This window comes from Ziziphus jujuba, chromosome 1, assembly GCF_031755915.1.
Source record: "Ziziphus jujuba cultivar Dongzao chromosome 1, ASM3175591v1".
NCBI lineage: Eukaryota > Viridiplantae > Streptophyta > Magnoliopsida > Rosales > Rhamnaceae > Ziziphus > Ziziphus jujuba.
Genome location: NC_083379.1, coordinates 5732930 through 5759848, shown reverse-complemented (window position 1 = coordinate 5759848; position 26919 = coordinate 5732930). Strand labels below are relative to the sequence as shown.

The 26919-nt window shown below is 36.9% G+C and overlaps 1 pseudogene; it reads right to left on the bottom strand.

Annotated features, from left to right (window-relative positions):
• Window positions 1-606: 606 nt before the first annotated feature.
• LOC125420718 (probable LRR receptor-like serine/threonine-protein kinase At1g07650) overlaps window positions 607-26919 on the bottom strand; it is a 78649-nt pseudogene continuing 52336 nt past the window's right edge.

Below are 26919 nucleotides of genomic sequence, written 5' to 3'. Positions count from 1 at the left end.
ATTTTTAAAAAGATACACTTGAATCTCCATAATTTTTTTTAAATTAAGATTTCAAGGAGTTTATTATTGTGAATAATTTAGACTATTTTGATGGTGATCCTAGGGCGAGAGGTAGTAGAAGAGTCCACAAGTGTTGATGAAGCAATGAGGCTTTGAGACTCAGATGGGCAATGCTGTGTAATTTGCTAAAAATGCTCCTTTATGGCTTCTAACCTCGATGGATCACCATAATTAGGGGCGAGAGGTGGTAGAAGAGTGCACTAGTGCTAATGAAGCAATGAGGCTTTGAGACTCAGATGGGCAATGCTATGTAATTTACTGAAGATGCTCCTTTATGGCTTTTAACCTTATGGATCACCATAATTACTGGGATCCATTATCAATTCTGGAACAACTGTGTAGCCTTCAAGCATGCTCAGTACTGCCGACATTATAGGCCTAAGCGCTAGTGATGAGTTTGTACATAATAGTGCCACTATGATCACTCTAACTATCTCTTCCTTGTTGAAATCAGACTCCAATTTTGGATCCACAAACTTCATTAAATCTCCTCTTTGTTGTAGAACAAGGGCCTGATCAAACACCATTGCAACCATGAAGTTAATTGTCCAATTTATGCTTCTACTTATACATAAAAGAAAATATACATATATATAAACATGTCCTTACCCAATCTACAAGGCCTACATAGTTCTTAGTTGGTCGATATTTCATGTTGTACTTCCCAGCAACAATCTCTAATGCAACAACACCAAAATTGTAGACGTCTGCTTTATAGGTTAAGTAACCTCATAGTGCATACTCTGGTGTCATATATCCTCTGCACGTTATATAGCATACTAGTTAATCCTTACTTTTCATAAAGCTATATATTAGCATTTATATGCTAAAGAACAAAATGTTAGAATAAGAAAACGAATCATATATAATTTCCGACAAAATATAATATAACACTAACTACAAAAGAATTTATTAATGAGAAGAAAGAATGTAATAGCCCAGTCCACCCGCATGCGATATTGCCCGCTTTGGGCTCAGCCCGCACGGTTTTGTTAAAACGCATCATAATGGTTAGGGGAAATCCTCTTACAACCCCTACTTACCAGTCCCACTGGCACGGGCTTCCAGGCCCAATCACGATATTGTCCGCTTTGGGATCAGCCCGTACGGTTTTACTTTCCCTCATGGGAACGCGTCGCAAGGGAAAGGTATCCACACTCTCTTTTAAGGCATGCTTCGTTCCCCTTTCCAACCCTTGTGGGATCTCACAATCCTCCCCCTTTGGGGCCCAGCATCCTTGCTGGCACACCAATCCGGGTACTGGCTCTGATACCATCTGTAACAGTCCAGTCCACCCGCATGTGATATTGTCCGCGTTGGACCCAGCCCACACGGTTTTGTCAAAACGCGTCGCAATGGTTAGGGGGAATCCTCTTACAACCCCTACCTACCAGTCCCACTGGCACGGGCTTTCAGGCCCAATCACGATATTGTTCGCTTTGGACCCAGCCCTCACGGTTTTACTTTTCCTCATGGGAATGCGTCGCAAAGGAAAGGTATCCACACCTTCTTTTAAGGCATGTTTCGTTCCCCTTTCCAACCGATGTAGGATCTCACAATCCTCCCCTCTTGTATCACATGGTTTAAGCAATTCTGGTGCTAACGTGAGTTTTTTCCTCTTCGTCAAGTTTGGCTAAACCAAAATCAGATATCTTGGGATTAAGTTCCCCATCAAGTAGTACATTGGTTGTCTTGATGTCTCTATGAACAACTTTCAACGTTGATTCCCCATGTAAGAAAGTAAGACCCCTTGCTATACCAATACATATATTTCACCTTGTAGGCCAGTGTAACACCCCATCCCAAGGTACATTGGAAATTTCTAAAATTTGACCAAGGTTGACTGGGTTTGACCAACGTTGACCGAGAAGGGATCAAATGTTGACTTTTTTCTCCTGATGGAATCTCACATTGATCGAGGTACTGTTACAAAGTACGCGTTGTCACGAGTCCATAAACTAGTAGCACGTCGAAAACGGAGCTACGATTTGAAAGTTACGAGCAAAACAAATTGAGGTCCGAATTGTCCAAAGGTGCTGAGGGTTGACTTTTTATTTATGTAGAATTTTGAGTTGACTCTTGTATGGTTGTAAAGTGCTAATCGATATGAGTTCATAGACTAGCAGCACGCTTAATTTTGACATTCCGTTAAAAAGTTACGAACCTGCAAAGTTTTCCGAACACTGTAATATTTTATTATATTTTTGAATCGGTGAACAGTGAAACACCACGTGTCGCGATCTCAGCCATTCCTGTGAGTGCATAGTGTCACCCATGTGGTTTTTCTTAGAGGAGGTGGGAGAGAAGAGAGCGCGGGGGGGGGGGGGGGGGGGGGAGGGAGGAGAGAGAAGGAGGAGAGAGAAAGAGAGGGGGAGAAAAATCGGCCACCACCGGTTGGCCATTATTTGGCCACCAGAAGGCCACACGTGCCACCCCACTGCCTCCGCCTCCTCAATTCTGACTGGTCACCCAAATCTCATGGCCAACCGGCCAGTAACGCGCCGGGATCGAAGCGTTTTCTGGCGACGGCCATTTTTCCCCTCCACCACCGGCCACCGCCGTTTGAGCCATTTTCGGCCATTTTCAGGCCACACGCGCCAGCCACCCCTCACCACCTCCTCATTTTCGAACAGCCCACCAAATTTCACGGCTACCGGACCTTCGATGCACCGGGATCGGAGTATTTTCTAGCTAGGGGCCGAAAATCTTCAAACCCAGATCTCTTCGCCGTCCGGTCTCTGTTTGCCTCATCCCTGATCCCGTTAGAACCCTCTCCCCTAGATATACAAAACCCCCAAAAATCTTGGCCACTAGCCACCGGACGCGCCACCGGCGGTGACGGTTTCCGGTGGGATTCGGCGGCTCACCGGAAAATCCAGTTCCGGCGAGTACCCAGTTGCACCGCCAGTCCCTCCCCACTAATTCCGACCCCCTGAACCCAGATTCGGTGTCCTTTTCCTCCAATTCGCGACGGTTTAAGAGAATCGAGGACTTGAATACCGAGAGCTTCCAGTGAGATTCCGACCACCACAAGTCCGATCTCCGGGAGGTAAGCCTCAATCCGTCATCCTCATGTTGTAAGCTTCGTTTCAGTATATTACTCGCAAATTTTGTGTTAGGCCGTCAGGTACCGGATATTAAATATCTGAATAAAATATTATTTTATTTGAGTATGTGTAAAATTGTCATTTGAGGAGCATATGCGGATTGTGGAGTCGATCCTATGAAGGATCATGGATTAATTACATGCTCAAGGTGAATGACCCACATTCAATTGTATTTTCGGGTGTTAAATTATCTGTGTTATGCGGTATTTGAATATCTGAAATATTATTTTGGGTGTTGAATAATTAGTAAAATTGTAATTTGTGTTTTGATGCCAAGATTGAATGAAATTAAATATTTGTGCATTATATATATATTTTTGGGTTTTAAGGATTTTATATATTTGGAGTTTAATTAATAATTATTGTATTTTATTGTTGGAATAATTAATATTTATATATTTGAAAAATATATTTCAAGTGATTGGCATTAAGAAATTTTATATATAAATTATTGGGATTTTAATTTCTCTTAATTATTATTTTGTTATTATGAAATTTATTGGGAATTATTATTTTATTGGATTATTATTGAGAAATTAGAGATTATGATAAATAATATATTTATTATGCATTGAGACGAATTTAGAAAAATGGTTTTATGATATCGAAAGATTTGGGAAAAGTTTCATGTTTAATTGATTAAAATAAATCAATTGGGTATTTACGAAAGTTTCTAAATTAATAAAAATATATTAGTTTTTATGATTTATGTTTTTTTTTTTTAGATGCACCATACACGTACCGGTGTTCTGTTGTTGTGGATGTGATTAGTGCGCAGGTGGATGTAGATGTGATTAGCGCGCAGGTGATTTATGGGGTTGTCCTGTGGTTGCCATCGGATTGGGGGTAGGCTGCCCCTCCATGGTCAGGACACCTGTTAGAAGCAGCACGGTGAGACCCCACGTGACCGTATGCCGGTTTTTCTCTTTAACCCCCTGTCTGGCGGTGCTCGGGATGCTGAGTATCCGTTGGCGCCACTGGTATATAGTATGTGTATTAAATATCTTATATATATATATATATATATGTGTGTGTGTGTGTGTGTGTGTGTATGTAATGTTTATATTACATCGCACGAGGCGACGATCCCATGTGGTCCATGAAGAGCTAGCCTCGTAACTATGTTGCTTACAAGCCCAGGGGATCGGTTGGCCAATCAAGGCAACCATCCCGGACTGTATCGGTAGTAAGGTACCGGCGACAGCTCGGGATCACACAGCATATTAGAGGGTATCGTTCATACCTTCAATGTGAGTGTATATTTTATAATATGAATTGGATTTTAAAATGTTATTCTACTTACATTATTTTGATTATCCATAATCTAATTTTCTAACGTTATATTTAATTGCTATTATTATTTATTATGATTTTTTTTTGTAACGATTTCATTATTTATTATAATTATCATTGTCATTAATTATCATGATTTCTACAATTTTATTATTGGTATCTTGTGATTATTATTGCTATTAAAATTGTTAGTATGATTATTAATTATCTATTCCTTATTATTATTATTATTTTCCATATTATTATCATTCTGATTATTTTATTTTATTTTATTTTATTATTATTTTATTATTGTAATTGGTATTATGCAGAAGCCTTCGAGCAGGTACATAAGCCTTCGGGCAAGTGAGTAAGCCTTCGGGCAAGTGGGTGAGCTATAAGCAAGTATGGAAGCCTACGGGCAAGTTATGAGGTTATTACTATTATTAATATTATCAAACTCTCCTATTTACGTTATGTATTGGAATGTGATAAAATGATTCTAATTGTAATATGGTACTAAGTGGGTGGTGTGGGCGGACGTGAGTGTTGAAATATATATTTTGGTAATTTAATTAGTAAATTATGCGTATTGTATATGCATGTGTTTTTTATGAACTATTATTGAAGTGCTGCCGTTTGTGGAAACAAATTGTAGGGTGGGAGGAATAAGGAGATATTATTGGAGTGTTGTTTTCTGTACAGGAAAATTTTGGTTAGTCCTACCCTTAGGGGAGGTGCTGCTGGATTTTTCGTTGGAAGGATCGGTGGTATTTCCCTGGGATCAGGGCTTGTCCAGGGCTCTGGGGAGAAATTTTAGACGGGTCCTGACAGCTAGTCCATTTTCAACCCTCCTTCTTTTGTACCTGCAATTAATATTCTTTATAGCTAATCGAACATTAATCAAAATGTATTAAATCCTAATATTCTAGTACTTTGTGGTACCTAATTCTACCAAATTAGAAATCAACAGCAAGTTATGGCAGGAAATCAAACTCACCAAACAGAGCTCTGGCAAGATTATTATTTCCATGTATTCGTACACCAACAACTGTTGATTTCTTTCAATACAACATCCATATAATCTAACAAGATTTGGATACTGTAGACCAGAAATCATTATTCACAAATTCATGATTTCCTTGCTTTGACTTTGCAGAAGTTGCTTAACTGCAATTATTGTGCCATCCGACAGTATACCCTACATAAAAAATGTTCTATCAACATTTAACAACTATATTATTTATATATATATATATATATGTGCGTGTGTATATAAATATAGAATGTCATAATAAAAATATAACTAAGCTATAATATGTAAAGGATGATAAACCATAATTTTTGGGTTGTACCTTGTAGATAGTTCCAAAACCACCTTCTCCAATTTTGTTTGTAGGGCCGAAGTTGTTTGTAGCAGTTTTAATTTGTCCAAAGCCAAAAAAAAAACCAGTTTGAAGATCTAGACATCTTAACTCTATATAAAAATAATGAGGTTATGATATTGAGACAAATTTCATATCGATAAAACATCATTGATTGTAGCCATCGTAAAATACAAGAGTTTGTATTTGATTACCATCACCTTTATCCCTTGATGCATTGAAATGGCATTTCAACCAGAGGATGCCTAATGTAACGCAAATGAGACATAACACACTAACGATAGCTGCAATCACTATTACACGCGAATTTTGAGACTCCTTAGAATGTACTGGTTCTACTAGAGGGTTGAACTCTGCATAGAAGAAGAATACTAGTCAAATTTAACATTTATTGTCTACGACTAAACCGAACACACACATAAAAAAGGGAATTCTCTAAATCACAATTGAGGTTACTAAACTTTTTTGAGTTTACACTAATATTTTTGAGCTTTTAAAATTTACCAGATACCACAGAGATAGCTGATATAAGAGGACCAAGTGTTCCTTTTCTTGGTCCAGAAGTTGTTCCTTTACCATCCCAATAAAATCGAATCTCTATACTTTTATCCTTCACCTCAATAGCTTTGAATTCTTTGACGAGTTCCTTGTCAACCCTTTTTACTTCTTTTTTTGTCAAGTCCCACGTCAGTTGGAAAGGGGAACGAAACATGGCTTATAAACGTGTGGATATCTTTCCCTTGAAGACAGGTTCCCATGAGGAAAAGTAAAACCGTGAGGGGTACGATTGGGCTCACCACCTAGCTTCCAAAGCGGACATTATCTCGGTTGGGCCTGGGAGGCCCGGGCCAGTGGGACTGGCAGGTAGGGGTTGAAAGAGGATTCCCCCTAACCATTGCAATTTGTTTTGACAAAACCATGCGAGCTGGGCCTAAAGCGGACAATATTACATGTGGGTGGACTGGGCTGTTATAGATGGTATTAGAGCCAGTACCCAGATCGGTGTGCCAGCGAGGACGCTGGGCCTCAAGGGGGGAGGATTGTCAAGTCCCACGTTGGTTGGAAAGGGGAACGAAACATGGCTTATAAGCGTGTGGATACCTTTCCCTTGAAAAAGCGTTTCCATGGGGGAAAGTAAAACCGTGAGGAGTAGGATTGGGCTCACCACTTAGCTTCCAAAGGGACAATATTTCGGTTGGACCTTGGAGGCCCGAGCCGTTGGGATTGGTAGCTAGGGGTTGGAAGAGGATTCCCCCTAACCATTGAGATGCGTTTTAAACCCTTGAGGGCTGGGTCGGAAGAGGATTCCCCAGGCCCAAAGAGGACAATATCTGCATGCGGGTGGTCTGGGCTGAACTGTCACATTTTTAATGTCAAAATCCCTCAACTCCAATTTGTCCTGCCAATAAAAAGCTCATCCCATTAAAATATTTTCACAAGCTCATAAAGAATTTGTGCAATATATATAATGTAAATGAATGGAAGTTACTTGAATATAAACATCGAATATCCGTCTTGAAAGACTATGAGAGGATTTATTGTCTCTAAATGTTATATCTGAAAAGTGAAGTTTGACGGCGTAATTTCCATTTGCTAAGCATTGTCCATAATACGTGAGAAAAAGAGCAGAGAGGCATGCACTAGTGTATAATTCAGAGTTATTCATCTCGAGTTTAGATACATTTTTGGTTATGTACTCCGTCCGACTCCCAAAGCTTCCAGTATTACTAATTCCCCAAGTATTATCTGAGGGGAAGATCAACTGTGCTGAACCTGCTTCGTTTATGTCCCCTTCATAATCGATGCCTCCAACAGTGGTTGGATTTCCACCACAATTTATGTGTAATGAGTATTGATCTGTTAAGCCACATCCGCCATAGCAGTTAGACAATAATACATTAACCTTCTTTGTCACAATTTCAAAGGCCAAGAAGGCAAGCAAACACAAACAATTTTTTTGTTTTATTTATTTGTTTATTTATTTTTCGTTGAACTGAAAACTATTCGAAAGTTTAAGCTGTTAGCAATAAGGTCCCCTTCATAATCGGGTTGACATCGTATTGAACCTCAATTTATCATCAAAATTTTAGGTTCACATTTTTTAAGAAACAAGTAGCAACTAATTAGCAGATACCTTCTGAGCATGGTTTGACTCTGTCCTTCATGCACTCCATAGGTGTTCTTGAATATTGTGATACCCCCCCCCCCCCCCCCCCCCCCAAAAAAAAAAAGTGAGATCATGTTATTAAATTAGAAATCTGAAAAATTTAGTTAAAGTTTACAAGTTCAATTAGAATCTTACGAGTTTCCATGTAAGGAAAAGCCTTTTGAATAAATTCTTGGTTAGCCAACAAGCATATTTGATCCAAAATATTGAGGAAGTTCATAAATGGAGTAAATGAAGAGGTACAGTGCTCAAGTAAGGCTGGAATGTATATGGAGTAAATGAAGAGGTATAATATTCTTACGATGTATTTGTACAGCTAGGTTGCTTAGAGCTCTCAGAAAAATTGTTGTAGGAAAGATCTGTTCTTTTGCACAAAAAATATAATTTCTTCTTTTACTACTTATAATCCTGTAAAAATATTTATTATATATTATTTAAAACAAAAAATTATATTAAAACAGAGTATCAAATGTATAGAATTTAAACACAAGATGAAATAATCTCAATGCCTGAAAAGGAACGTTATTAAAATATGACCTTATTAATTGTGAGTTTATCACTGTGTCTACAGGGCATCTTTTTTTCTCTACCTTTTTTTCTAGTTTAGGTGTTAACTAAGCATTGGCAAAAATATTGGGTCTAGTTAAGTATGAATACTGAAAGAAAATAACTTTTTTTCCATTATATGTTTTGTACAACAAATGTTGTGATTAAACTATATATGTTGGATTACAATAACATGTTGTGTATTATAACTAAAGGTCAAATTTAATATGACAACGAAATTTGGTAACTAATGTTATGTTTGAAGATAGTTACCAAACATATAATTGGAAACAGAATATATATATATATACACACTATCATCATGTCTAAAGTTTTAACCACAAAATTAGTGGATAAAAGGTATTTTAGTTTGATTATAACCAAACCTTACAATAATCGAACATATAGGACTTTTAATTAGTCATATTATGGCTAAGGACAGGCCTGGAAAAGATGTTAGAGCTCCACAGAGGTATGCTGAGGCTGATTTGGTTGTCTATGCCGTGAATGTAGCAAAGAGTATTGATTCAAGTAAAGGACCTTCTACTTATTTAGAGGCAATTAGTTGTGATGATTCTGGCAGATGGATGATTGCTATGTGGGAGGAGATAAAGTCTCTACATAAGAATGGCACATTGGAGTTTGTGAGATTTCCTAAGGGTAAGAAAGCTATTCATTGCAAATGGGTGTTCAAAAGGAAGGAAGAGATACCTAGAGTTAAGGAAGCTAGATATAAGGCGAGACTAGTTGCAAGGGTTATAGTCAGGTTCCAAGTGTTGACTTCACGAATGTGTTTTCACCAGTTGTAAATTATAGTTCAATTAGAGCTTTGGTTGGTATTGTGGCTTTGTATGATTTTGAGCTTGAGCAATTAGATGTAAAGACAACATTCTTACATGGTGAACTTGAGGAGGACATCTACATGCAACAACTAGAAGGCTTTGTAGTTTCAAGTAAAGAAGACTATGTTTGCTTGTTGAAAAAGTCTCTTTATGGTCTAAAATAGTCTCCTGAGCAATGGTATAAGAGGTTTGACTCATTTATGATCTCTAATGGTTTTAAGAGATATAGTTATGATAGTTGTGTTTATTTTAAGAGGAGTGATGATGGGTTGTTTGTTTACTTACTCTTGTATGTGGATGACATGTTGATAGCAGTCAAGGATAAGAGAGAGATAAGAAACGTTAAAACCCAGCTTAGTAGAGAGTTTAAGATGAAAGATTTGGGAGCAACGAAGAAGATTCTAGGAATAGAGATTTTTAGAGATAGACAAGCAGGCAGATTGTATCTAAGTTAGAAAGGGTATATTGAGAAGATTCTTAGTAGGTTCAATTTGCAGAATGCCAAACCTGTTAGTGTGTACCTGTAACACCCCGTCCCGAAGTACATCGAAAATTTCTCAAATTTGACCAAGGTTGACCGGATTGCATATTTTCCCAAAATATAAATTCTGCACTTCGCTTGTCCATTGGCCTGTGGTGGAAGGTGATACAGTAGGTAAGTCTCGCTCCAAGTGTATCTGTTAACCTTCGTCATAGTCTTGAAGTAAAGCTCAAATCTCAAATAGTCATGATGGCGATTAATACTCCGTGCAGACTCATAATACGGTTTGGTTGACAGAGAGAGCTAAGTTCTCATTATCTTGGTTTCTACTAGGTTAGCATAAGAATTGGTGTTGTAACGTACGAGTTAGCATTCTTGGAAGAGTTAACACTGGTATGTAACGTATTTCATGCATCGGAGCTACGAAAAGACATCGAAGACCTGTCATATAAGGAGCAACCAGTGCAGATTTTAGATCATGAAAAATGTGTATGGGTCAATAAGACTATTTTCTCAAGTCAAAAGTCTCGTGGTGAATTAATCTAGTCGAGAAAACGACCTGGAAGCTCGAGGCATAAATCTGCAACCAATATTTTATGCGTTTCTGTGACGTATAAAATTTCAAGGATGAAATTTTTGTAAGGGGGGAAGATTGTAACACCTCGTCCCGAAATACATCGGAAATTTCTCAAATTTGACCAAGGTTGACCGGGTTTGACCGTCGTTGACCGAGAAGGGGTCAAATGTTGACTTTTTGCTCCTGATGGAATTTCATATTGACCGAGATACCATTAAAAAGTACACGTTGTCACGAGTTCATACACTAGTAGCACGTCGAAAACGGAGCTACGGTTTGAAAGTTATGAGCAAAACAAGTTAAGGTCTAAACTGTCCAAGGGGTGCTGGAGTTGACTTTTTATTCATGCAAAGTTGAGCTTTGACTCATGCATGGTTGTGAAGTACACGTTGATACGAGTCCGTAGACTAGCGGCACGTCCGATTTGGACATGCGGTTTGAAAGTTATAGACCTGAAAAATTTTTCAAATACAGTATTATTTAAATATTATTTTTAAATATGTGAACAGTATGCCACGTGTTACTTAATAAAAGGTTCCATGTGTCACAACAGTGAGATGCCACACGTCAACTATGGTTAAATACCATATTATTTTATTATTATTTTATACAATACTATTATTTTATTTTATTTTCTTTTTTCTTTTTTTTTTCCTTCCCCCACGTGGGAAAAACACCCAGCCACCCCGAGCCTTTCTTCTCCTTCTTCTTTCTTCTTCTTTCTTTTTCTTTCCTTTTCCTCCTCTTGGGCCTTTGTCGTTTCTCAAATTCTGGCCACTGGATGGCTACACGCGCCGGCCATCGGTGAAGCCCAGTTCCCGTCGACCCCGACCTCAAAATTTCCTGGCCAGATGCCGCCGGACGCGCCCAGATCGGGTCGGTAAAGTCGACGGCAGTGGGTTGAATTTTTCGATGATTCGCGTCGTTTCCGGCCAGCCCAGTCCGAATTGCCACTCCTTTTCCCCTATTTTGGGTCCTCTGAGTTCAAATATGGTCTCCAATTGTTTAAATTCGAAGTGGTTCATGAGTTATGAGGAGGTGAAGTTCGGCTGGTACTTCCCGGGCAAATTCCAGCCACCATCGGCGGAATTGGGGTCAATGGAGTCCTGTAATGCGATCCTCGTTCCACAAGCTTCGATTCGGTATATTACTCATCAATTTTGGTTAACGTTTGTGTTAAACCCCCCGGGTACCGGATATTATTTACCCGAATAAAATATTAATTTATTTGAGATGTGTAATATTGTTGTTCTAGGAGCACGTGTACGTCGTGGAATTGATCCCATGGAGGATCTTGGGTTAATTGCATGCTCGAGGTGAGTGACCCACCTTCAAAATTATTTTCGGGTGTTAAATTATATTTATTTGGCGGTAATTAAATGTTTGGATTTAATATTTATGTGTTAAATATTTAGTAAATTATATTTGAAATTTTGATGGCACAATTTGAATAAATTGGAATGTATATGTGCATTAAATCATATATGATTTTTGATAAATTATGGAAATCAAGATTTTATGATAATTTGATATTTAAAGGAATTGTAAAAGTAATATTATTTGATTTAATGTGGAATTTATTTTGATTAAAAAAAATGCATTTATATAAATTTATGCATTGTGGAAATTATTTTATGATATTGAGGATTTGTGGAATTAAATTATATATGAAATTCATGTGGTTTTAATATTATTTTTGGGCATCATTTGATTTTAAATATTTAAAGGAAATATTGGTTTAAGTTTGGTGGTTTCAAATCATATAATTATGCCCTTGGAATATTATTTAATTGATTTTATGATTTGGGAAAAATTTATTTGTATATTATTATCGGTGGATTTATGCTGGAAATATTAAGAAAAAATGTGGGAGGTTGAGTTTGAAAAATGGTATAATTCCCACGGTAAATTTTGAAAAAATTACGTACCCTTTTTATAATAAAAATTTGGTTATTTATTTTAGACACACTCATACAGTACTGGTGTTCTGTACTGTATATGTGGATGAGCGCGCAAGTTATAATGTCTCTCGTGAGTTGCCATTGGACCGAGGGCAGGCAAGTTTTATATGGTGCACATAAGCCGCCCCCCTCCATGGCCGGGATGACAGTTTAAGCAGCGGCGCTGTCGGGACGCCGAAGCGATCGTATGCAAGTTTTTCTCTTTAACCTCTCGCCGGACGGTGCTCGGGACGCTGGGTATCAGAGGACATCACTGGTATATAGTGTGGTGTGTCAAGTATAACTTTTGAGATAAAAATTTCAAACCCTAAAGGTTTTAAAATCATATTTAAATTAAATTCATTTAATTTGTTTTACCATCTATTTATAATTATTTACATTATATTTCTGATACTGTTTATTTTAGTTTGTTAAATCAAATTTTATGAATTATATATTGAATTCTTCTTTTATGTTATACTTCTTTCATGCAAGTATTCTAAATTTATTTTATTATATTTCATTACATTTTATTGGTATTTGGATTGTTTAACTATTTATTAAATTAATTATTCCGTGATTTTCAGGGTGTAAAATATTGGGTTTTGCGAAAATATTTTAAAAGGGGAACCTTTCCAACGGAGTGAATAGTGAGGGTTTTGAGAGAAATATTATTTTCAATTAATTATTATTTATTTACTTATTTATTCTTAATTAATCAAGTGTACTATAATTTTCGTTACTATTATAATTGTATAGTAGATAGGGTCCCTCACTGAGATGATTAGCATCTCATATTTTTAAATTTCGTTCCCCTAGGTACAAGGATTGGGAGACGTTGATCGTCCGGGACGAGCCCGACGTCTCAGTTCATTGCCGAAAGTCCAAAAAGCATTTCTTCCCTTTTTCCTCTTCATCTTGTATTGCTTCTTTATCTGACATTGTATTAATTCCACATTTATTTGTATAATGCTCTGTATACTATATTGGACATTTAGTTATTAATTATGCACTGATTTACTGTTATTCATTTTGAAGTGCTGTAAATTTGTGGAATTATATTGTAGTAAGATAGGAGGAATAAGGTGGTAGTTATAGAAGTGTGTTTTCAGTGCAGGAAATTTGTGGTAAGTCTAACCCTTAGGGGAGGTTCTGCCGGATTTTCCATTGGAAGGTCCAGTAGGGTATCCCTGGGATCAGGGCTTGTCTAGGGTTCCGGTGAGGAATTTTGGACGGGTCCTGACAGTAACATTAGCAACTCATTTTAGGCTTTCATCTGCTTTATCTCTACAATCAGATGATGATATTGATTATATGTCTCGAGTTCCATATTCTAGTGCAATGGGATCTCTCATGTATGCTATGGTTTGTTCATGTCCATATTTGGGATATGCAGTTAGTGCAGTTAGTAAATACATGGCGAACCCTGGTAAGGAACATTGGAAAGCAGTTCAATGGATTTTCAGATACTTGCGTGGCTCTTCTGATGTTTGTTTGCAGTTTGGGAGGACTAAAGATGGAGTCATTGGGTATGTAGATTCTGATTTTGCTGGAGATTTGGATAAAAGAAGATCTCTCACTAGGTATGTGTTTACTGTTGGTGGCTGTGCTATTAGTTGGAAAGCTACTTCGCAGAATATAGTTGCATTGTCAACTACTGAGGTGGAGTACATGGCTATTACTGAGGCTTGTAAGGAAGCTATTTGGTTGAAAGGATTATTTGGTGAGCTTAGTGATCATTTACAGATTACCATAGTTTTTTATGATAGTCAGAGTGCAATCGTTCTTACGAAAGATCAGATATTTCATGAGAGGACAAAGCATATAGATGTTCGGTATCATTTTGTATGGGATGTTATTGCTTGTGGTGATATTGTTATTAGCAAGGTGAGTACTCATGATAATCCTGTTGATATGATGACGAAGACACTTCCAGTAGCCAAGTTTGAGCATTGCTTGGACTTGGTTGGTGTTCGTTGCTAAGCTTTGGTTTTTGTGGAAAAGGATGGCAACTTTTACCGAAGATTGGAGTTTTGTATTTTTCATTCATTGTATGGAATTTGTGTCAAGGTGGAGATTGTTAGAGTTGGTGACTCAAATTCTTATTGATCGGACCAGAAAAGCTCACGGTGGAACTTGTTTGATGAATTTATTTTGAGAGAAAAAATGGGGCTTTGTGGTGGTAGCGGAGGTCGAGGGCCGATAGGGGTTTCCAATTTTAAGTTTATTCTGTCCATACAATATATATATATATATATATATATATATATTCAGGGGTTTTTCAAATATGTTTTAGTTTTGCCGTTCTATTTACTCACCTTTAGTACCAATTTTCATAAATAAAAGCTTTGTCTTTCTTTGTCCGTGGTTTTTTCCCATAAAAAATTTTCCACATAAATCTGTATGTGTTTTGTTTTATTTTATTGCTATTATTTTTGTCCTAATTTCGTAACACACATATATTTATATATATATATGTTATATATGGATGAAAAATTGATGATGATGATGATAAAGTAATTAATTAAAAATTTAAAGTAGACCCGAAGGTAATATTGTTTCCACACTTACACCTGTCTGATGTGTGGTAATTTGGCCAGAGATGGTGGAAGCACACCAGAAAGATCTTGCCCTTGAAAAGATCTGGATATATAACATCGATCATAGTTTATAATTTCACAGTACTAACTGTAAATAATTACTAACTAGCTAGCTAAGGAAGTGCACGTGTGTACATGTTTTGAACGTGGCAAACACCACCATTGAAGGAGCAATTGCAAAAGACAGTAGACGGGTACATCCCTTGGTCGGGACTTGGCTTAACCATCCAGCTGCTTGAATTAGTAGTGCTGCACGGGTTTTCGCTAAAGTTCCAGTCTTTCTTCCCTATTTGTGCTGCTATTTCTTTTAGAGCTTCAACTGCATATGAATTAATTATATGCAGCAAATTAGAATTATCACCCTCTATAGTCTCTCATGCTAGCCATTAGTTATATTCCAGCATATATATATATGTATATATACCAACTTCCAAATGGAAAATAGATTTTTCTCATCTTTCCACCTCTCAAAGTTATTGAAAGGAGAAACTGTAAAAGCACTTTCTTTTCTATGGAAGTTGTGAAAGTATATTTTTCTCTTTTTTTATTTTGTTTTTTGTTTTTTTATTTTTATATTTTTTCTATGGAATGTGTGAAATGCGTTTTGCATCAAAAATAAGTAATTTTGCTATTTATCTCCACAATTTGGTGATGACCAGTAAAACTCATTTCTGATATAACAATTGTTACTTCGTACGAAATATCTCCCTTCTAAAGTCTACTTTCGATTTCAATACGACCTGAACTTTGAAGTAAGCAATATGAATAATAATCCCGGTCTGGCACAACTATACGAGCAGGAATTTCATTTTTCATTTCTGATGGCTCGTGGACCATGGAAAAATTATTCTACTCCTAAATAGTTGGCCATATTTCCCTTTTCTTTCGACTTTTCCTGTACTCATTTGTGGAATTCAAATTAACATGTTATTGACAAAAGTTAATAACGCGGGTCCACTCTCTAGCAATGTTCATTTAAAATAAAATAAAATAAAAATGTGAAAAGTCAAGTTCTACCATAGAGACGAGCATATAGGAGTGGAAAGTCAAACCCATAATCTGAGGGGTAAAGTGGTAAATATATTTGATTTTTTTTAGGACAACCTGAACAAGAAAATTAAAAAAAAAAAAAACAATTATAGTAAAAAATTTGAAGGTGTGGGTCCCTTTGATCCCTATCCTTAGAACTGTATATGTACTTTTTTTTAAGAAGAGGAAAAAGTATATTAGAGAAATAAATAATGAAAAATAACAAGAATATCTTGTATAAACGGCCAAAACCATCTGGTCCAAAATCAATTCACATAAGTGGCCATATAATCGGTGGATACAGATTTTTTTTCTCTAAAATTCTGTTTCCATTCCACTAATAAAAAATTAACATTTCATTTAAAATGATATCACATTTTTTTTTCTTTCTATTTTTACGTCATTCACTGCTAAGTTATATTACCATAAGCTTTTTTATGGCTGCAAAACTCTAATTGGGTCACTTTATTAAAATTTTTAAAAAAAAAAATCCTTTATCATTCATTCTTTTTTTTTTTTTTTTTTTTGGGGGGTTTCTTGTGCCATTGTTGCCATAAGCTTTTTTATGGGTGCAAAACTCTAATTGGGTCACTTTATTAAAATTTAAAAAAAAAAATTCTTTATCATTCATTCTTTTTTTTTTTTTTTTTTTGGGGGGGGGTTTCTTGTGCCATTGTTGCCGTTCTTCTCCCCTTCAACTATAACTCGTATATTTTTTAATTATTATTATACCAATCGGATTCCACTCATTAAAGTTTCAAAAAAGCCCTAAATCATTTTTTTTTGTTTTTTTTTTTATTTCTTGTGCAATCCCCTGCCATTCTTCACTCTTTCATCCCGTAACTGTTATAAAAACATTGAGAATAAGTTTTATATTATTTGTTTTTACTATTGAGAATAAGTTTTATATCATTTGTTTTTACTATTTAATGCACTTTAGAAACGTTTATTACATAACTTTAGAGTTAAAAATAATATTCTTATATATATATATATATATATTTATGAATAAAGTATTCTTTTATATTTGATGATAGATGTGCTTTGTTAAAATTATAAATTAATGTTTCATTATGTATAACATAACTGAAAGAAGTTGCTGCAGTGCTTGGTAGAAAGAAAAATAGAGAAAGAAGCCTTAATGGCAGCTGCTGCCGCACGGTCGAAAAAAATAATAATAATTAAAAAAAGTATAACAGTTACGGCATGAAAGAGTGAAGACTGGCAGGGGATTGCACAATAAATTAAAAAAAAATCAGAAAAAAAGAAGAATGATTTAGGGCTTTTTTAAAACTTTGATGAGTGGGACCCAGTTGGTATAATAATAATTAAAAAATATACAAGTTTTAGTTGAAGGGGAGAAGAACGGCAAGAATGGCACAAGAAACACAAAAAAAAAAAAAAAAATGAAAGAAAAGAAAAGAAAAAGAATGATAAAGGACTTTTTTTTTTTTAATTTTAATAAAGTGAGCCCAATTGAAGTTTTGCAGCCACAAGAAAGCTTCCGTTAGTATAACTTAATGGTGAGTGACGTGAAAACAGAAAAAAATATATGATGGCATTTTAAATGAAATCTCAACTTTTTATTAGTGGAATAGAATTGGAAACAAAATTTTGGAGACAGAAGATCTATATCCATAATCGGTAATCATCAGCGATGATGAATATATAATAAGTGAATAAATCCAAAAATAATAATTAAGAAAAAAAGATTAGTTGTCATGTTAGTAAAAACTATTTGGTGACTATTATAATTTTTTTGATAATGTTATTGACTATTATAATTGTTATTGTCAATATCAATCAAATTTTTTAGGTTTATAAAATCAAATTTTATAAGTAAATTTATGACTTGTATCCTTTTGAAGGGGAAATTATATAAAGAGTTTTGAGAAAAAAGCATACTTTTAATGACACAATTCATGCATGAACTAATTAAGAATGTTTAGTAGTTCAACTAAATTTATGTGTTATAGTGATTTGGACGAGTAAATTTCTTTTTGTTTGTTTTATTTACTTTTTCGTACTATTTTGTTTTTAAGAAAGGTGAGAGGAGAGAGAAGCTAAGAATAAATTATTTTCAGAGTTTTAAGTTCTGTCATTTTAGATATTTCTTTAGGGATTGGGTGTGACAGCCTAGACCATCCGCATGAGATATTGTCTTCTTTGGGCCTGGAGAATCCTCTTACAACCGAGCCCTCAAGGTTTTAAAAGGACTTTCAAGAGAAAGGTATCCACATCCACTTATAAGGAGTGTTTCGTTCTCCTTTCCAACCGATGTGGGATTTCACAATCCTCCTCCCTTAGAGCCCAGCGTCCTCGTTGGCACACCAATCCGGGTCCGGCTCTGATACCATCTGTGATAGCCCAGACTACCTGCATGAGATATTATCCTCTTTGGACTTGGGGAATCCTCTTACAACCCAGCCCTGAAGGTTTGAAAAGGCCTCTCAAAGGAAAAGTATCCACACTCACTTATAAGGAGTGTTTCGTTCCCCTTTCCAATCGATATGAGACTTCACATTGGGCCACAGAGATTGCAGCTTCTCAACATTGTGTCATATAAATAAAGAATAAATTCATGGTAAACACCATTGCTTTTGATAATGTCTTAATACCATATAGCATTGCGAAAGTTTCATCGTCGTCATATTTCATTAAGGACGAAAATTCTGATTTATGTCCATCTAAGTCACTAATCCTTTTGCATGGAGTTGCACGCTTAAACAGTACCACCTTTGTAACTAGAATAGCAACTTCAGGATTGGGTATTCTTCGAACAGTTTTAAGTGAGGTAGAATCTACTAATATATGCTTTACAATGTGTTGAGAATAACTTTTCCATCTGGTAAGAGTTGGGGTATTCTTCCTGTGAAGTTGTTGCTGCTAATTAATTCTACTTCAACTGTATTACTACAAACATCAAGGGGCATTTACAGTTCTGTCAATTTGGTTAGCTTAGTGAGAGCCTCAGGAAACTTCCCTTAAGATAGTTAGCCTTAAGATTGCTGCATTCACCAATGGGCAAGATTGAATCAATGTTAGCCTATTCTGTATGATTTCATTAAGCAAATGAAGAGTAGAAAATCTAGAGACACCAAATAATCAAATAATCAAATCGTAGAGAAAGCATGAAAACAAAGTAAAAAGAACTGACAGATGCTCCAAGTTAAACAATTTGGCAAGCTCTGTGGGAACAGTTGCAGAAAACATGTTGCTTTCTAAGCTCCTGCATATATGAATACTCTCCTTTGTAATTACAGGAGTATTAAAACCAATTAACATCTAGAATGATTTTCAACTGATGAAAAGGTGGAAAATGAGAGATTTCTAGAGCATACAGATATATAAGAGAGGTCATGTTTCCCAGGTAGGTGGGGATTGGTCCAGATAAATTCTTCACATACAAGGACCTATACCGTATGTTATTATTAGATCATGTACATCCGTATATATATATATATATATATATATATATATATACAAACATACATATATATCCAAATAAAAGATAAAAGTTGATGGAATTCGTTACAAATATTTCAAGTTCTTCATAGAAGTCCATGCTGGAGGTATGCTACCACTAAGAAAGTTCTGTGTGGAATCACATGGGTGACGAAAATATAAAGTTAACATTTACAAGAACTGACATACAAATTGCTGTGGATCCATTAATCCAGTACAAGATGGTGTAAAAGAAAAATGAATAGTGGAGATGTTAATTAATAAATTATCTCCTTTAAGCTTTTTCGAGCTAAGGTTGCTTTGCTAGAGATGGTGGAAGCTTACCATAAAGGTCCTCCCCTTTAAGAAGCCTGTAGCAACAAAAACACAAGGTATTGCCAAGTTCATGTTTTTGTAACTCATAAGAAAATTTGTTTAAGTCTTTAACATGCTTCATATAATTACTTTATGGATATTAAAGCAGAGGAACATACATATGAGTTACAGCATTTGAATGTTTACGTTGTATTAAGTGTACAGCAACAATCACAAAAGTAATTTGCTAAACAAATTTGTAAAAAGATATAGGACAACTATGTTAAACAAGAAAACAGAAGGAAAACCAAAAACTCTATTTTATTGAAGATGCTCTGTTTTGGCTTACAAGACTAACCAAAGAAAAAAACATATATATATACCAGCTGTTAACCATACTTATGTAAAATAACTTCATAACAATACCTTAAAAGAATTTCCTTTATAGTTGGACTCTTATTAAAATACCAAGGCTAACAAATCAATAAAATAAAAATAAAAACAAGTTTATATTTCAACATCCCCCTTGAAACTTGATTTTGTAACTCTAATTAAACTTCTCAATTTAACAAAGACTTCTTGCTTGAGAGGCTTGGTAAAGATATCAGTAACTTGATCATAAGACTTCACGTACTCCAGCTACACATTTCTTTCGGTAATACACTCTCTAATTTAGTGATAACGCATATCAATGTGTTTACTTCGATCATTAAACACCGAATTTTTGGCAAGAGCTATTACTGATTTGTTATCCACACATATCTTGGTTAGTTCTTCTTGTGGACAACCCAACTTCTTTAGCAAGTTTCGAAGCCAAATTGCATGGCAAACACATGAAGTAGCCGCTACATACTCCGCTTCACATGTAGAAAGTGTAACGATCGGCTTCTTCTTTGACATCCATGTAAAAGCAGTAGCTCCCAAGTAAAACACAAATCCACTCGTACTTTTGTGATCATCTATATCTCCACTCCCATCATTATCACTATACCATATAAGCTTATTATCATCAGATGTTGAGTAATACGAATCGAAGCTTGTTGTACCTCTTAGATAACGAAGAATCCTTCTTGCTACCTTCAAGTGAATTGTTATTGGATTCTCCATGTATCGACTTATAACTTCTACAGCATAGAGAATATCTAGCCTTGTACATGTTAAGTATCATAAACTTCCAACCAAGTTCTTAAAAAATGTTGGATCCACCTTTTCTCCTTCCTTATGCTTTGATAACTTGATTCCACATTCCACTGGTGTACCAACCGGATTTACATCATCCATCTTAAACTTCTTAAGTACCTCCTTTGCATAACCTTCGTGAGTAATTAGGATGCCTTTATCTTCTTGTTTCACTTCAATGCTGAAATAATAACATATGAGCCCAATATCGGTCCTTTCGAATTCCTTAGTCATCTCTTTCTTAAACTCGGCAACCATGCTTGAATTGCTCCCTGTGAAAATCAAATCATCTACATATAAACACACAATCAAGATATATTATTTCGAACTTTAATGTAAGGTGCGTGTTCATATGGGCATTAGATCAAGCTTCTTTCTTGGAGATACTTATCAATTCAAGCATTCCAAGCTCTTGGTGCTTGCTTTAATCCATAAAGCGCCTTCTTCAACTTTAAAACATTGTCTTCTTGTCCCTTGATTTCATACCCTCGTGATTGCTCAATATATACCTTTTCTTCAAGAAACCCATTTAGGAAGGCAGATTTTACATCCATTTGATGTACCTTCCAACCATGTTAAACTGCCAAGGAAATAATCAATCTAACCATTTCTAGTCAAGCAACGGGAACAAATACTTCATCATAGTCTATTCTAGCTCTTTGACTATAGCCTTATGCTACTAATCTTGCCTTGTACCTTTCAATCTCTCTTTTGGCATTTTTCTTAACTTTATACACCCATTTCACACCAATAGCCTTATATCCACTTAGAAGTGAAGCTGATTCGCAAGTGCTGTTCTTCTTAATCGCCTTTATGTCCTCATCCATTGCATTTTTCAAAATTTTATCTTCCATTGCTTCTTGGAAATTCATTGGCTCACAATTGGCAAAGAGATAAAACAAGGTCAGGTTCTCTTGGTTTTCGGTTACTTCATAAACCTCTTGTAAACTCTTGAACCGTGGAGCTCTTGGTTGTCATCCTCTTGACTGCTTGAGATTGGTGAAGTTGGTGGAGTGTTCGGCTCCTCTCATTTTTGCTCCAACCTTGATAGATCCATTCCTTCCTCTTCAAAATATCGAAAAAAATTATAATTGTCAGGACCCGTCCAGAATTCCTTCCCCGGAACCCTAGACAGCCCTGATCCCAGGGAAACCCTACCGGACCCTCCAAAGGAAAATCTGACAGAGCCTCCCCTAAGGGATTTACTTACCACAAATTACCTGCACTGAAAACACACTTCTATAACCATCCCCGTATTCCTCCCACAAACTACAAACTGATTCCACAAATTCCAGCACTTCTCAAAGCAACAACAGTCCAGTGCATAAATAAAACAGAAGTATTCCAATAGTATACAGAGCTTTAAGAAGTGCTAAACAACAGAAATACAACAAGGCTGAAAAGAAATAATACACTGAGATGAAAGAGTACAAAGAAACTTCTCGAAACACAACAGCAGCGGAAAACTTGGTTCGCTCCGGAAGAACGTCTACCACCACTTGCACCTAAGGGAACGGAATTTAAGAGTGTGAGATGCTAATCATCTCCGTGAGTAACCCGAACTACTGAACACCTTTTAATAATAATAATAAAATAAGAACAATTAAGGAGTGGAACAAATACCAACAATTAATAATAAATAATAATAACCTTTGGAAAATAATGATTTCCCTCAAAACTCTCACCAATCGCTCCGTTTGAAATGTTCCCTTTTTAAAACCTTTTTGCAAAACCCAATGTGCATACCTCCCAAAAACCAAGGGATTAAATAATTTAACCACAACAATTAAATAAATACATACCCCAAATATATAATAAAAATATAATAAATTATAATAAATAAATTTTGAACACCCTTGGGGATTAAACCATTATTTGCAATTACACCGACAATTACACCTGACGCACCACACCATATACCGGTGATGCCCTCCGATACCCAGCGTCCCGAGCACCGACTGGCGGGAGGTTAAAGAGAGAAACCTGCAGTGGTCACTTCGGCGTCCCGACAGTACCGACTGCTAAAAACCATCACCCGGCCAAGGAGGGGGGCGGCTGTGCGCAACAATAACCTTGCCTGCCCACGGTCCAATGGCAACTCACGGGTGAAGTAATAACCGTGCGCTAAACCAGATAATAACCGCGCACTACCACGTGTCCATACACCATACACCAGAACACCAATACTGTATGAGTGCGTCTAAAAATTAACATAAACAACCAACCGTACCGTTTTTCCAAAAAACCACCGTGGGAAGTATACCAAAATTTCACAAAACACCATCCCACATATTTTATCCAATCACCCGGTACGAAACAGCGATAACAACAAACCACAATTTTCTCGAAATACAAAATGCAACCATAAAAATACCGCGGGCATAAATTATAAAATTTAACCAAATATTTTCACAAAATATTTAACTCAATTATGCCCGAGAAATCACATTTGAAATCACGTAAAACTAATACCGAAACATACCTTGCTCATGCATAACAAATAAATTAAATTAAACCGCATTAAAACCATAATTAAACCACACCACATGAGCGTAATTAAATACTAAATTAAATACCAATTAAATTTAATTAATTGCCCAAAATAATTTTTGAAGGTGGGTCACTCACCTGGAGAGCGCAAATCAACTAAGATCCTCCTTGGGATCCACTCCACTACTCGCGCGTGCACCTAAACAACCACAGTGCACAAACCAAAAATATTAATATTTTATTCGGGTAATTCCCAAATGGATACCCGGGGAGCGAACACCAAGCGACATCTAAGGGTTACGAGTTATATACCGAATCGAAGCTCGCGTGATGAGGATCACGGATTCGGTCTTACTTTCCGATGATCGTACCCGACGGGGTCGGAATTTTATCGGGAAGCTTTCCGGGTTTCGGCTCCGCAATTCTCCCAAACTGTCGCGAATTGGCGGAAACGGAAGTCGGATTTGGGTTCAGGAGGTCGAACACTGCGGACTGGAGCTGGCCGGAATTTTCGGGTACTCGCCGGAACAGGGATTTGGGTTCAGGTGGTCCGATGGCCGTGATTTTTGGTGGGTAGGCCGGACTTGAGGAGAGGATCAAGGCTGTCAGGCGCGTGTGGCCGGAAAATGGCCGGAACAGTGCCGATTCGCGGTGGCCGGCGGTGGAGGGGAAAAATCGCCGCCAAACTTCGGACGTCCGATCCGGGCGCGTCCGGCGGCCGTTCGCCGTGAAATTTGGAGGTTTTGCCGGAAATGAGTTGGGCAAGCTTTCTGTCCGGCGCGTGTACAGTAACTCGGCTGGAACAGTGGAAAACTCCGGTGGCCGGCGGTGGCTCTCTCTCTCTCTTTCTCTCTCTTCTCTCTCTTTCTCTCTCTTCCCCGAGTGTTTTAACAAATAAAACCCCTGCGTGACACTGTTCATGCCACGTGGACCAATCAGAAACTGACACGTGGCGTTTTACTGTTCACCAATCCAAAAACATTAAAATAATACGGTATCCGGTAAACTTCAAACGTCCATAACTTTTTAACCGGATGTCCGTTTTGAGCGTGCCGCTAGTCTGTGAACTCGTATCGACGAGCACTTCACAACCATGCATGAGTCAAAGCTCAATTCCCCATAAACAAAAAGTCAACTCCGGCACCCCTTGGACAGTTTGGACCGCAACTTGTTTCGTCCATAACTTCCAAACCGTAGCTCCGTTTTCGACGTGCTACCAGTCTACGAACTCGTGGCATCGTGCACTTCGCCACGGTACCCTAGTCATCTCGCAATTTCCACCGAGTCAAAAAGTCAACTTTTGACCCCTTCGGTCAACGGTCAACGGTCAACGTGCACGGATTCCGGTGCGATTTGGGACGGGGTGTTACAATAATTTTCCTCTTGTGATTTCCAATTCCACTATTCTTCTTCATTAAATATAACATCTCAGCTGATTATTGTTTTCCCACTCTTAGGATTGTAGAGCTTGTATCCTTTGGAGTTTGAGTCATAACCAATGAAGACATACTTCTCACTTTTATCATCCAATTTTGCTTCTTTTCTCATCAGGTACATGCACATAAGATATGCTTCCAAACACTCTTAGATGAGAAACATCTGGTTTCCTACCACTCCATGCTTCTTGCAGTATTTTTGCCCACACATTTCGTGTTAGAGACTGGTTAAATAAGTAAACAGCACATGCAACCGCCTTTGCCCAAAGTTCTTTCAGCAATTTCTTGCTTTTGAGCATACTCCTTGCCATGTTAAGAATTGTTCTATTCTTCCTTTCTACTACACCATTCTGTTAGGGGGATCTTGGCATTGTTAGAAACCTTCGAATTCCATGATCCTCACAATATTTTTGGAATTCATTTGATGTGAACTCTCCTCCTTGATCAGATCTCATAGCTTTGATTAAACAGTCACTTTCCTTCTCAACAAAAGCCTTAAACTTCTTAAGATTCTTAAACATCTTTGATTTTTCTTTCAAAAAATATACCCACATCTTTTTTGAAAAATTATCAATGAAAAGAAGGAAATAGTTACTCTTACCAAGTGAACTTGGTTTCATTGGACCGTACACATTAGCATGTATAAGTTCCAGTGGCTTTCGAGCTCTTGAGGTCATCTCTTTGGGAAAGCTTTTCTTGAATTGCTTTTCAAGTAAGCACCCTTCGTACACTTGATCCGGATTACGAATACAAGGTAATCCCTTCATCATCTCCTTTTTGAACAACAACTTAAGACTTCCAAAATTGAGATGTCCAAACCGAAAATGCCAAAGCCAAAACCCTTCCTTATAACATGTCTTAAGACACTTGGCACTGTCACTTTGAACGTTGAACCTAAACATTCTATTTCTTGACATTGGCAATCTAACTATCAACTTGCTTGCATGGTCCCTTATACAAAGATTATGATCTATTAGGTGAATATCATAGCCTTTCTCCAAGAGTTGTCCTAAACTCAAGATATTACTCTTCATACTTGGCACATAATACACATTTGATATGAATTGATGTTTTCCACTTTTTAACCGAATGAGAATGCTACTTCTGCACCTCACTGATACTTTGGATTTGTCTCCAAAGGACACACTACCACTCACAGTTTCATCAAGCTCTAAAAACATATCCTTTTTGCCGCACATATGATTACTTGCAGTAGTATCTAGGTACCATATGTTGTCTTTGTAAGCCAGCAGCAACGTACCTTCTTCTTGACCTTTTTCTTCAACATAACTGGCCTTCTCTTCAATTTTTTTATGACTAGGAGTTCTACATTCGGAAGCATAATAACCAAATCTTCCACATTTATAACACTTCACATGGGACTTATCATACCTTGGTTTTGAACTTCCTCTCCCACGGCCTCTTATAAAACCTCTTCCTCTTTGAAAATTGTTGCTGTGATCATCACCAAATTTCCAGCCTTGTCCAGGTCCTTGCTCGCAGCCACGTCCTTAGGTATGGCCTCATCCTTGATGGCTACAATCATGTGACCATAGCTGCATTCTTCTTGAGCTTCATCAATTCAGGTCTTGAACAATTGTTCCACTATTCCTTCCTTCTTCCTTTTCTTTTCTTCATAAGCTTGCAATGAACCCAAGAGCTGCTCCAATGTCATAGCTTCCAAGTCTTTTGTTTCTTCGATGATGGCGACAATATGATCAAACTTTGAATCTAACGATCTAAGAATTTTCTCCATGATTTTAACATCATCTAACTTTTCACCATTCCTCTTTAATTGATTGGTCACCATCAAAACTCTAGAAAAATAATTAAATATGATCTCTCCTTCCTTCATATACAGCGTTTCAAACTCAGCCCTTAAGGTTTGAAGCCGTACTTTCTTGACTGGATCGACTCCCCATGTAGGAGTTTTGAAGCTTTTCCCATGCTTCTTTAGCTGACTTGGCTTCCGAGACCTTCTCAAATGTATCATAATCTAATCCTTGATAGATTAGGTAGAGAGCTTTCTTGTCTCTCTTTCTTGAGTCT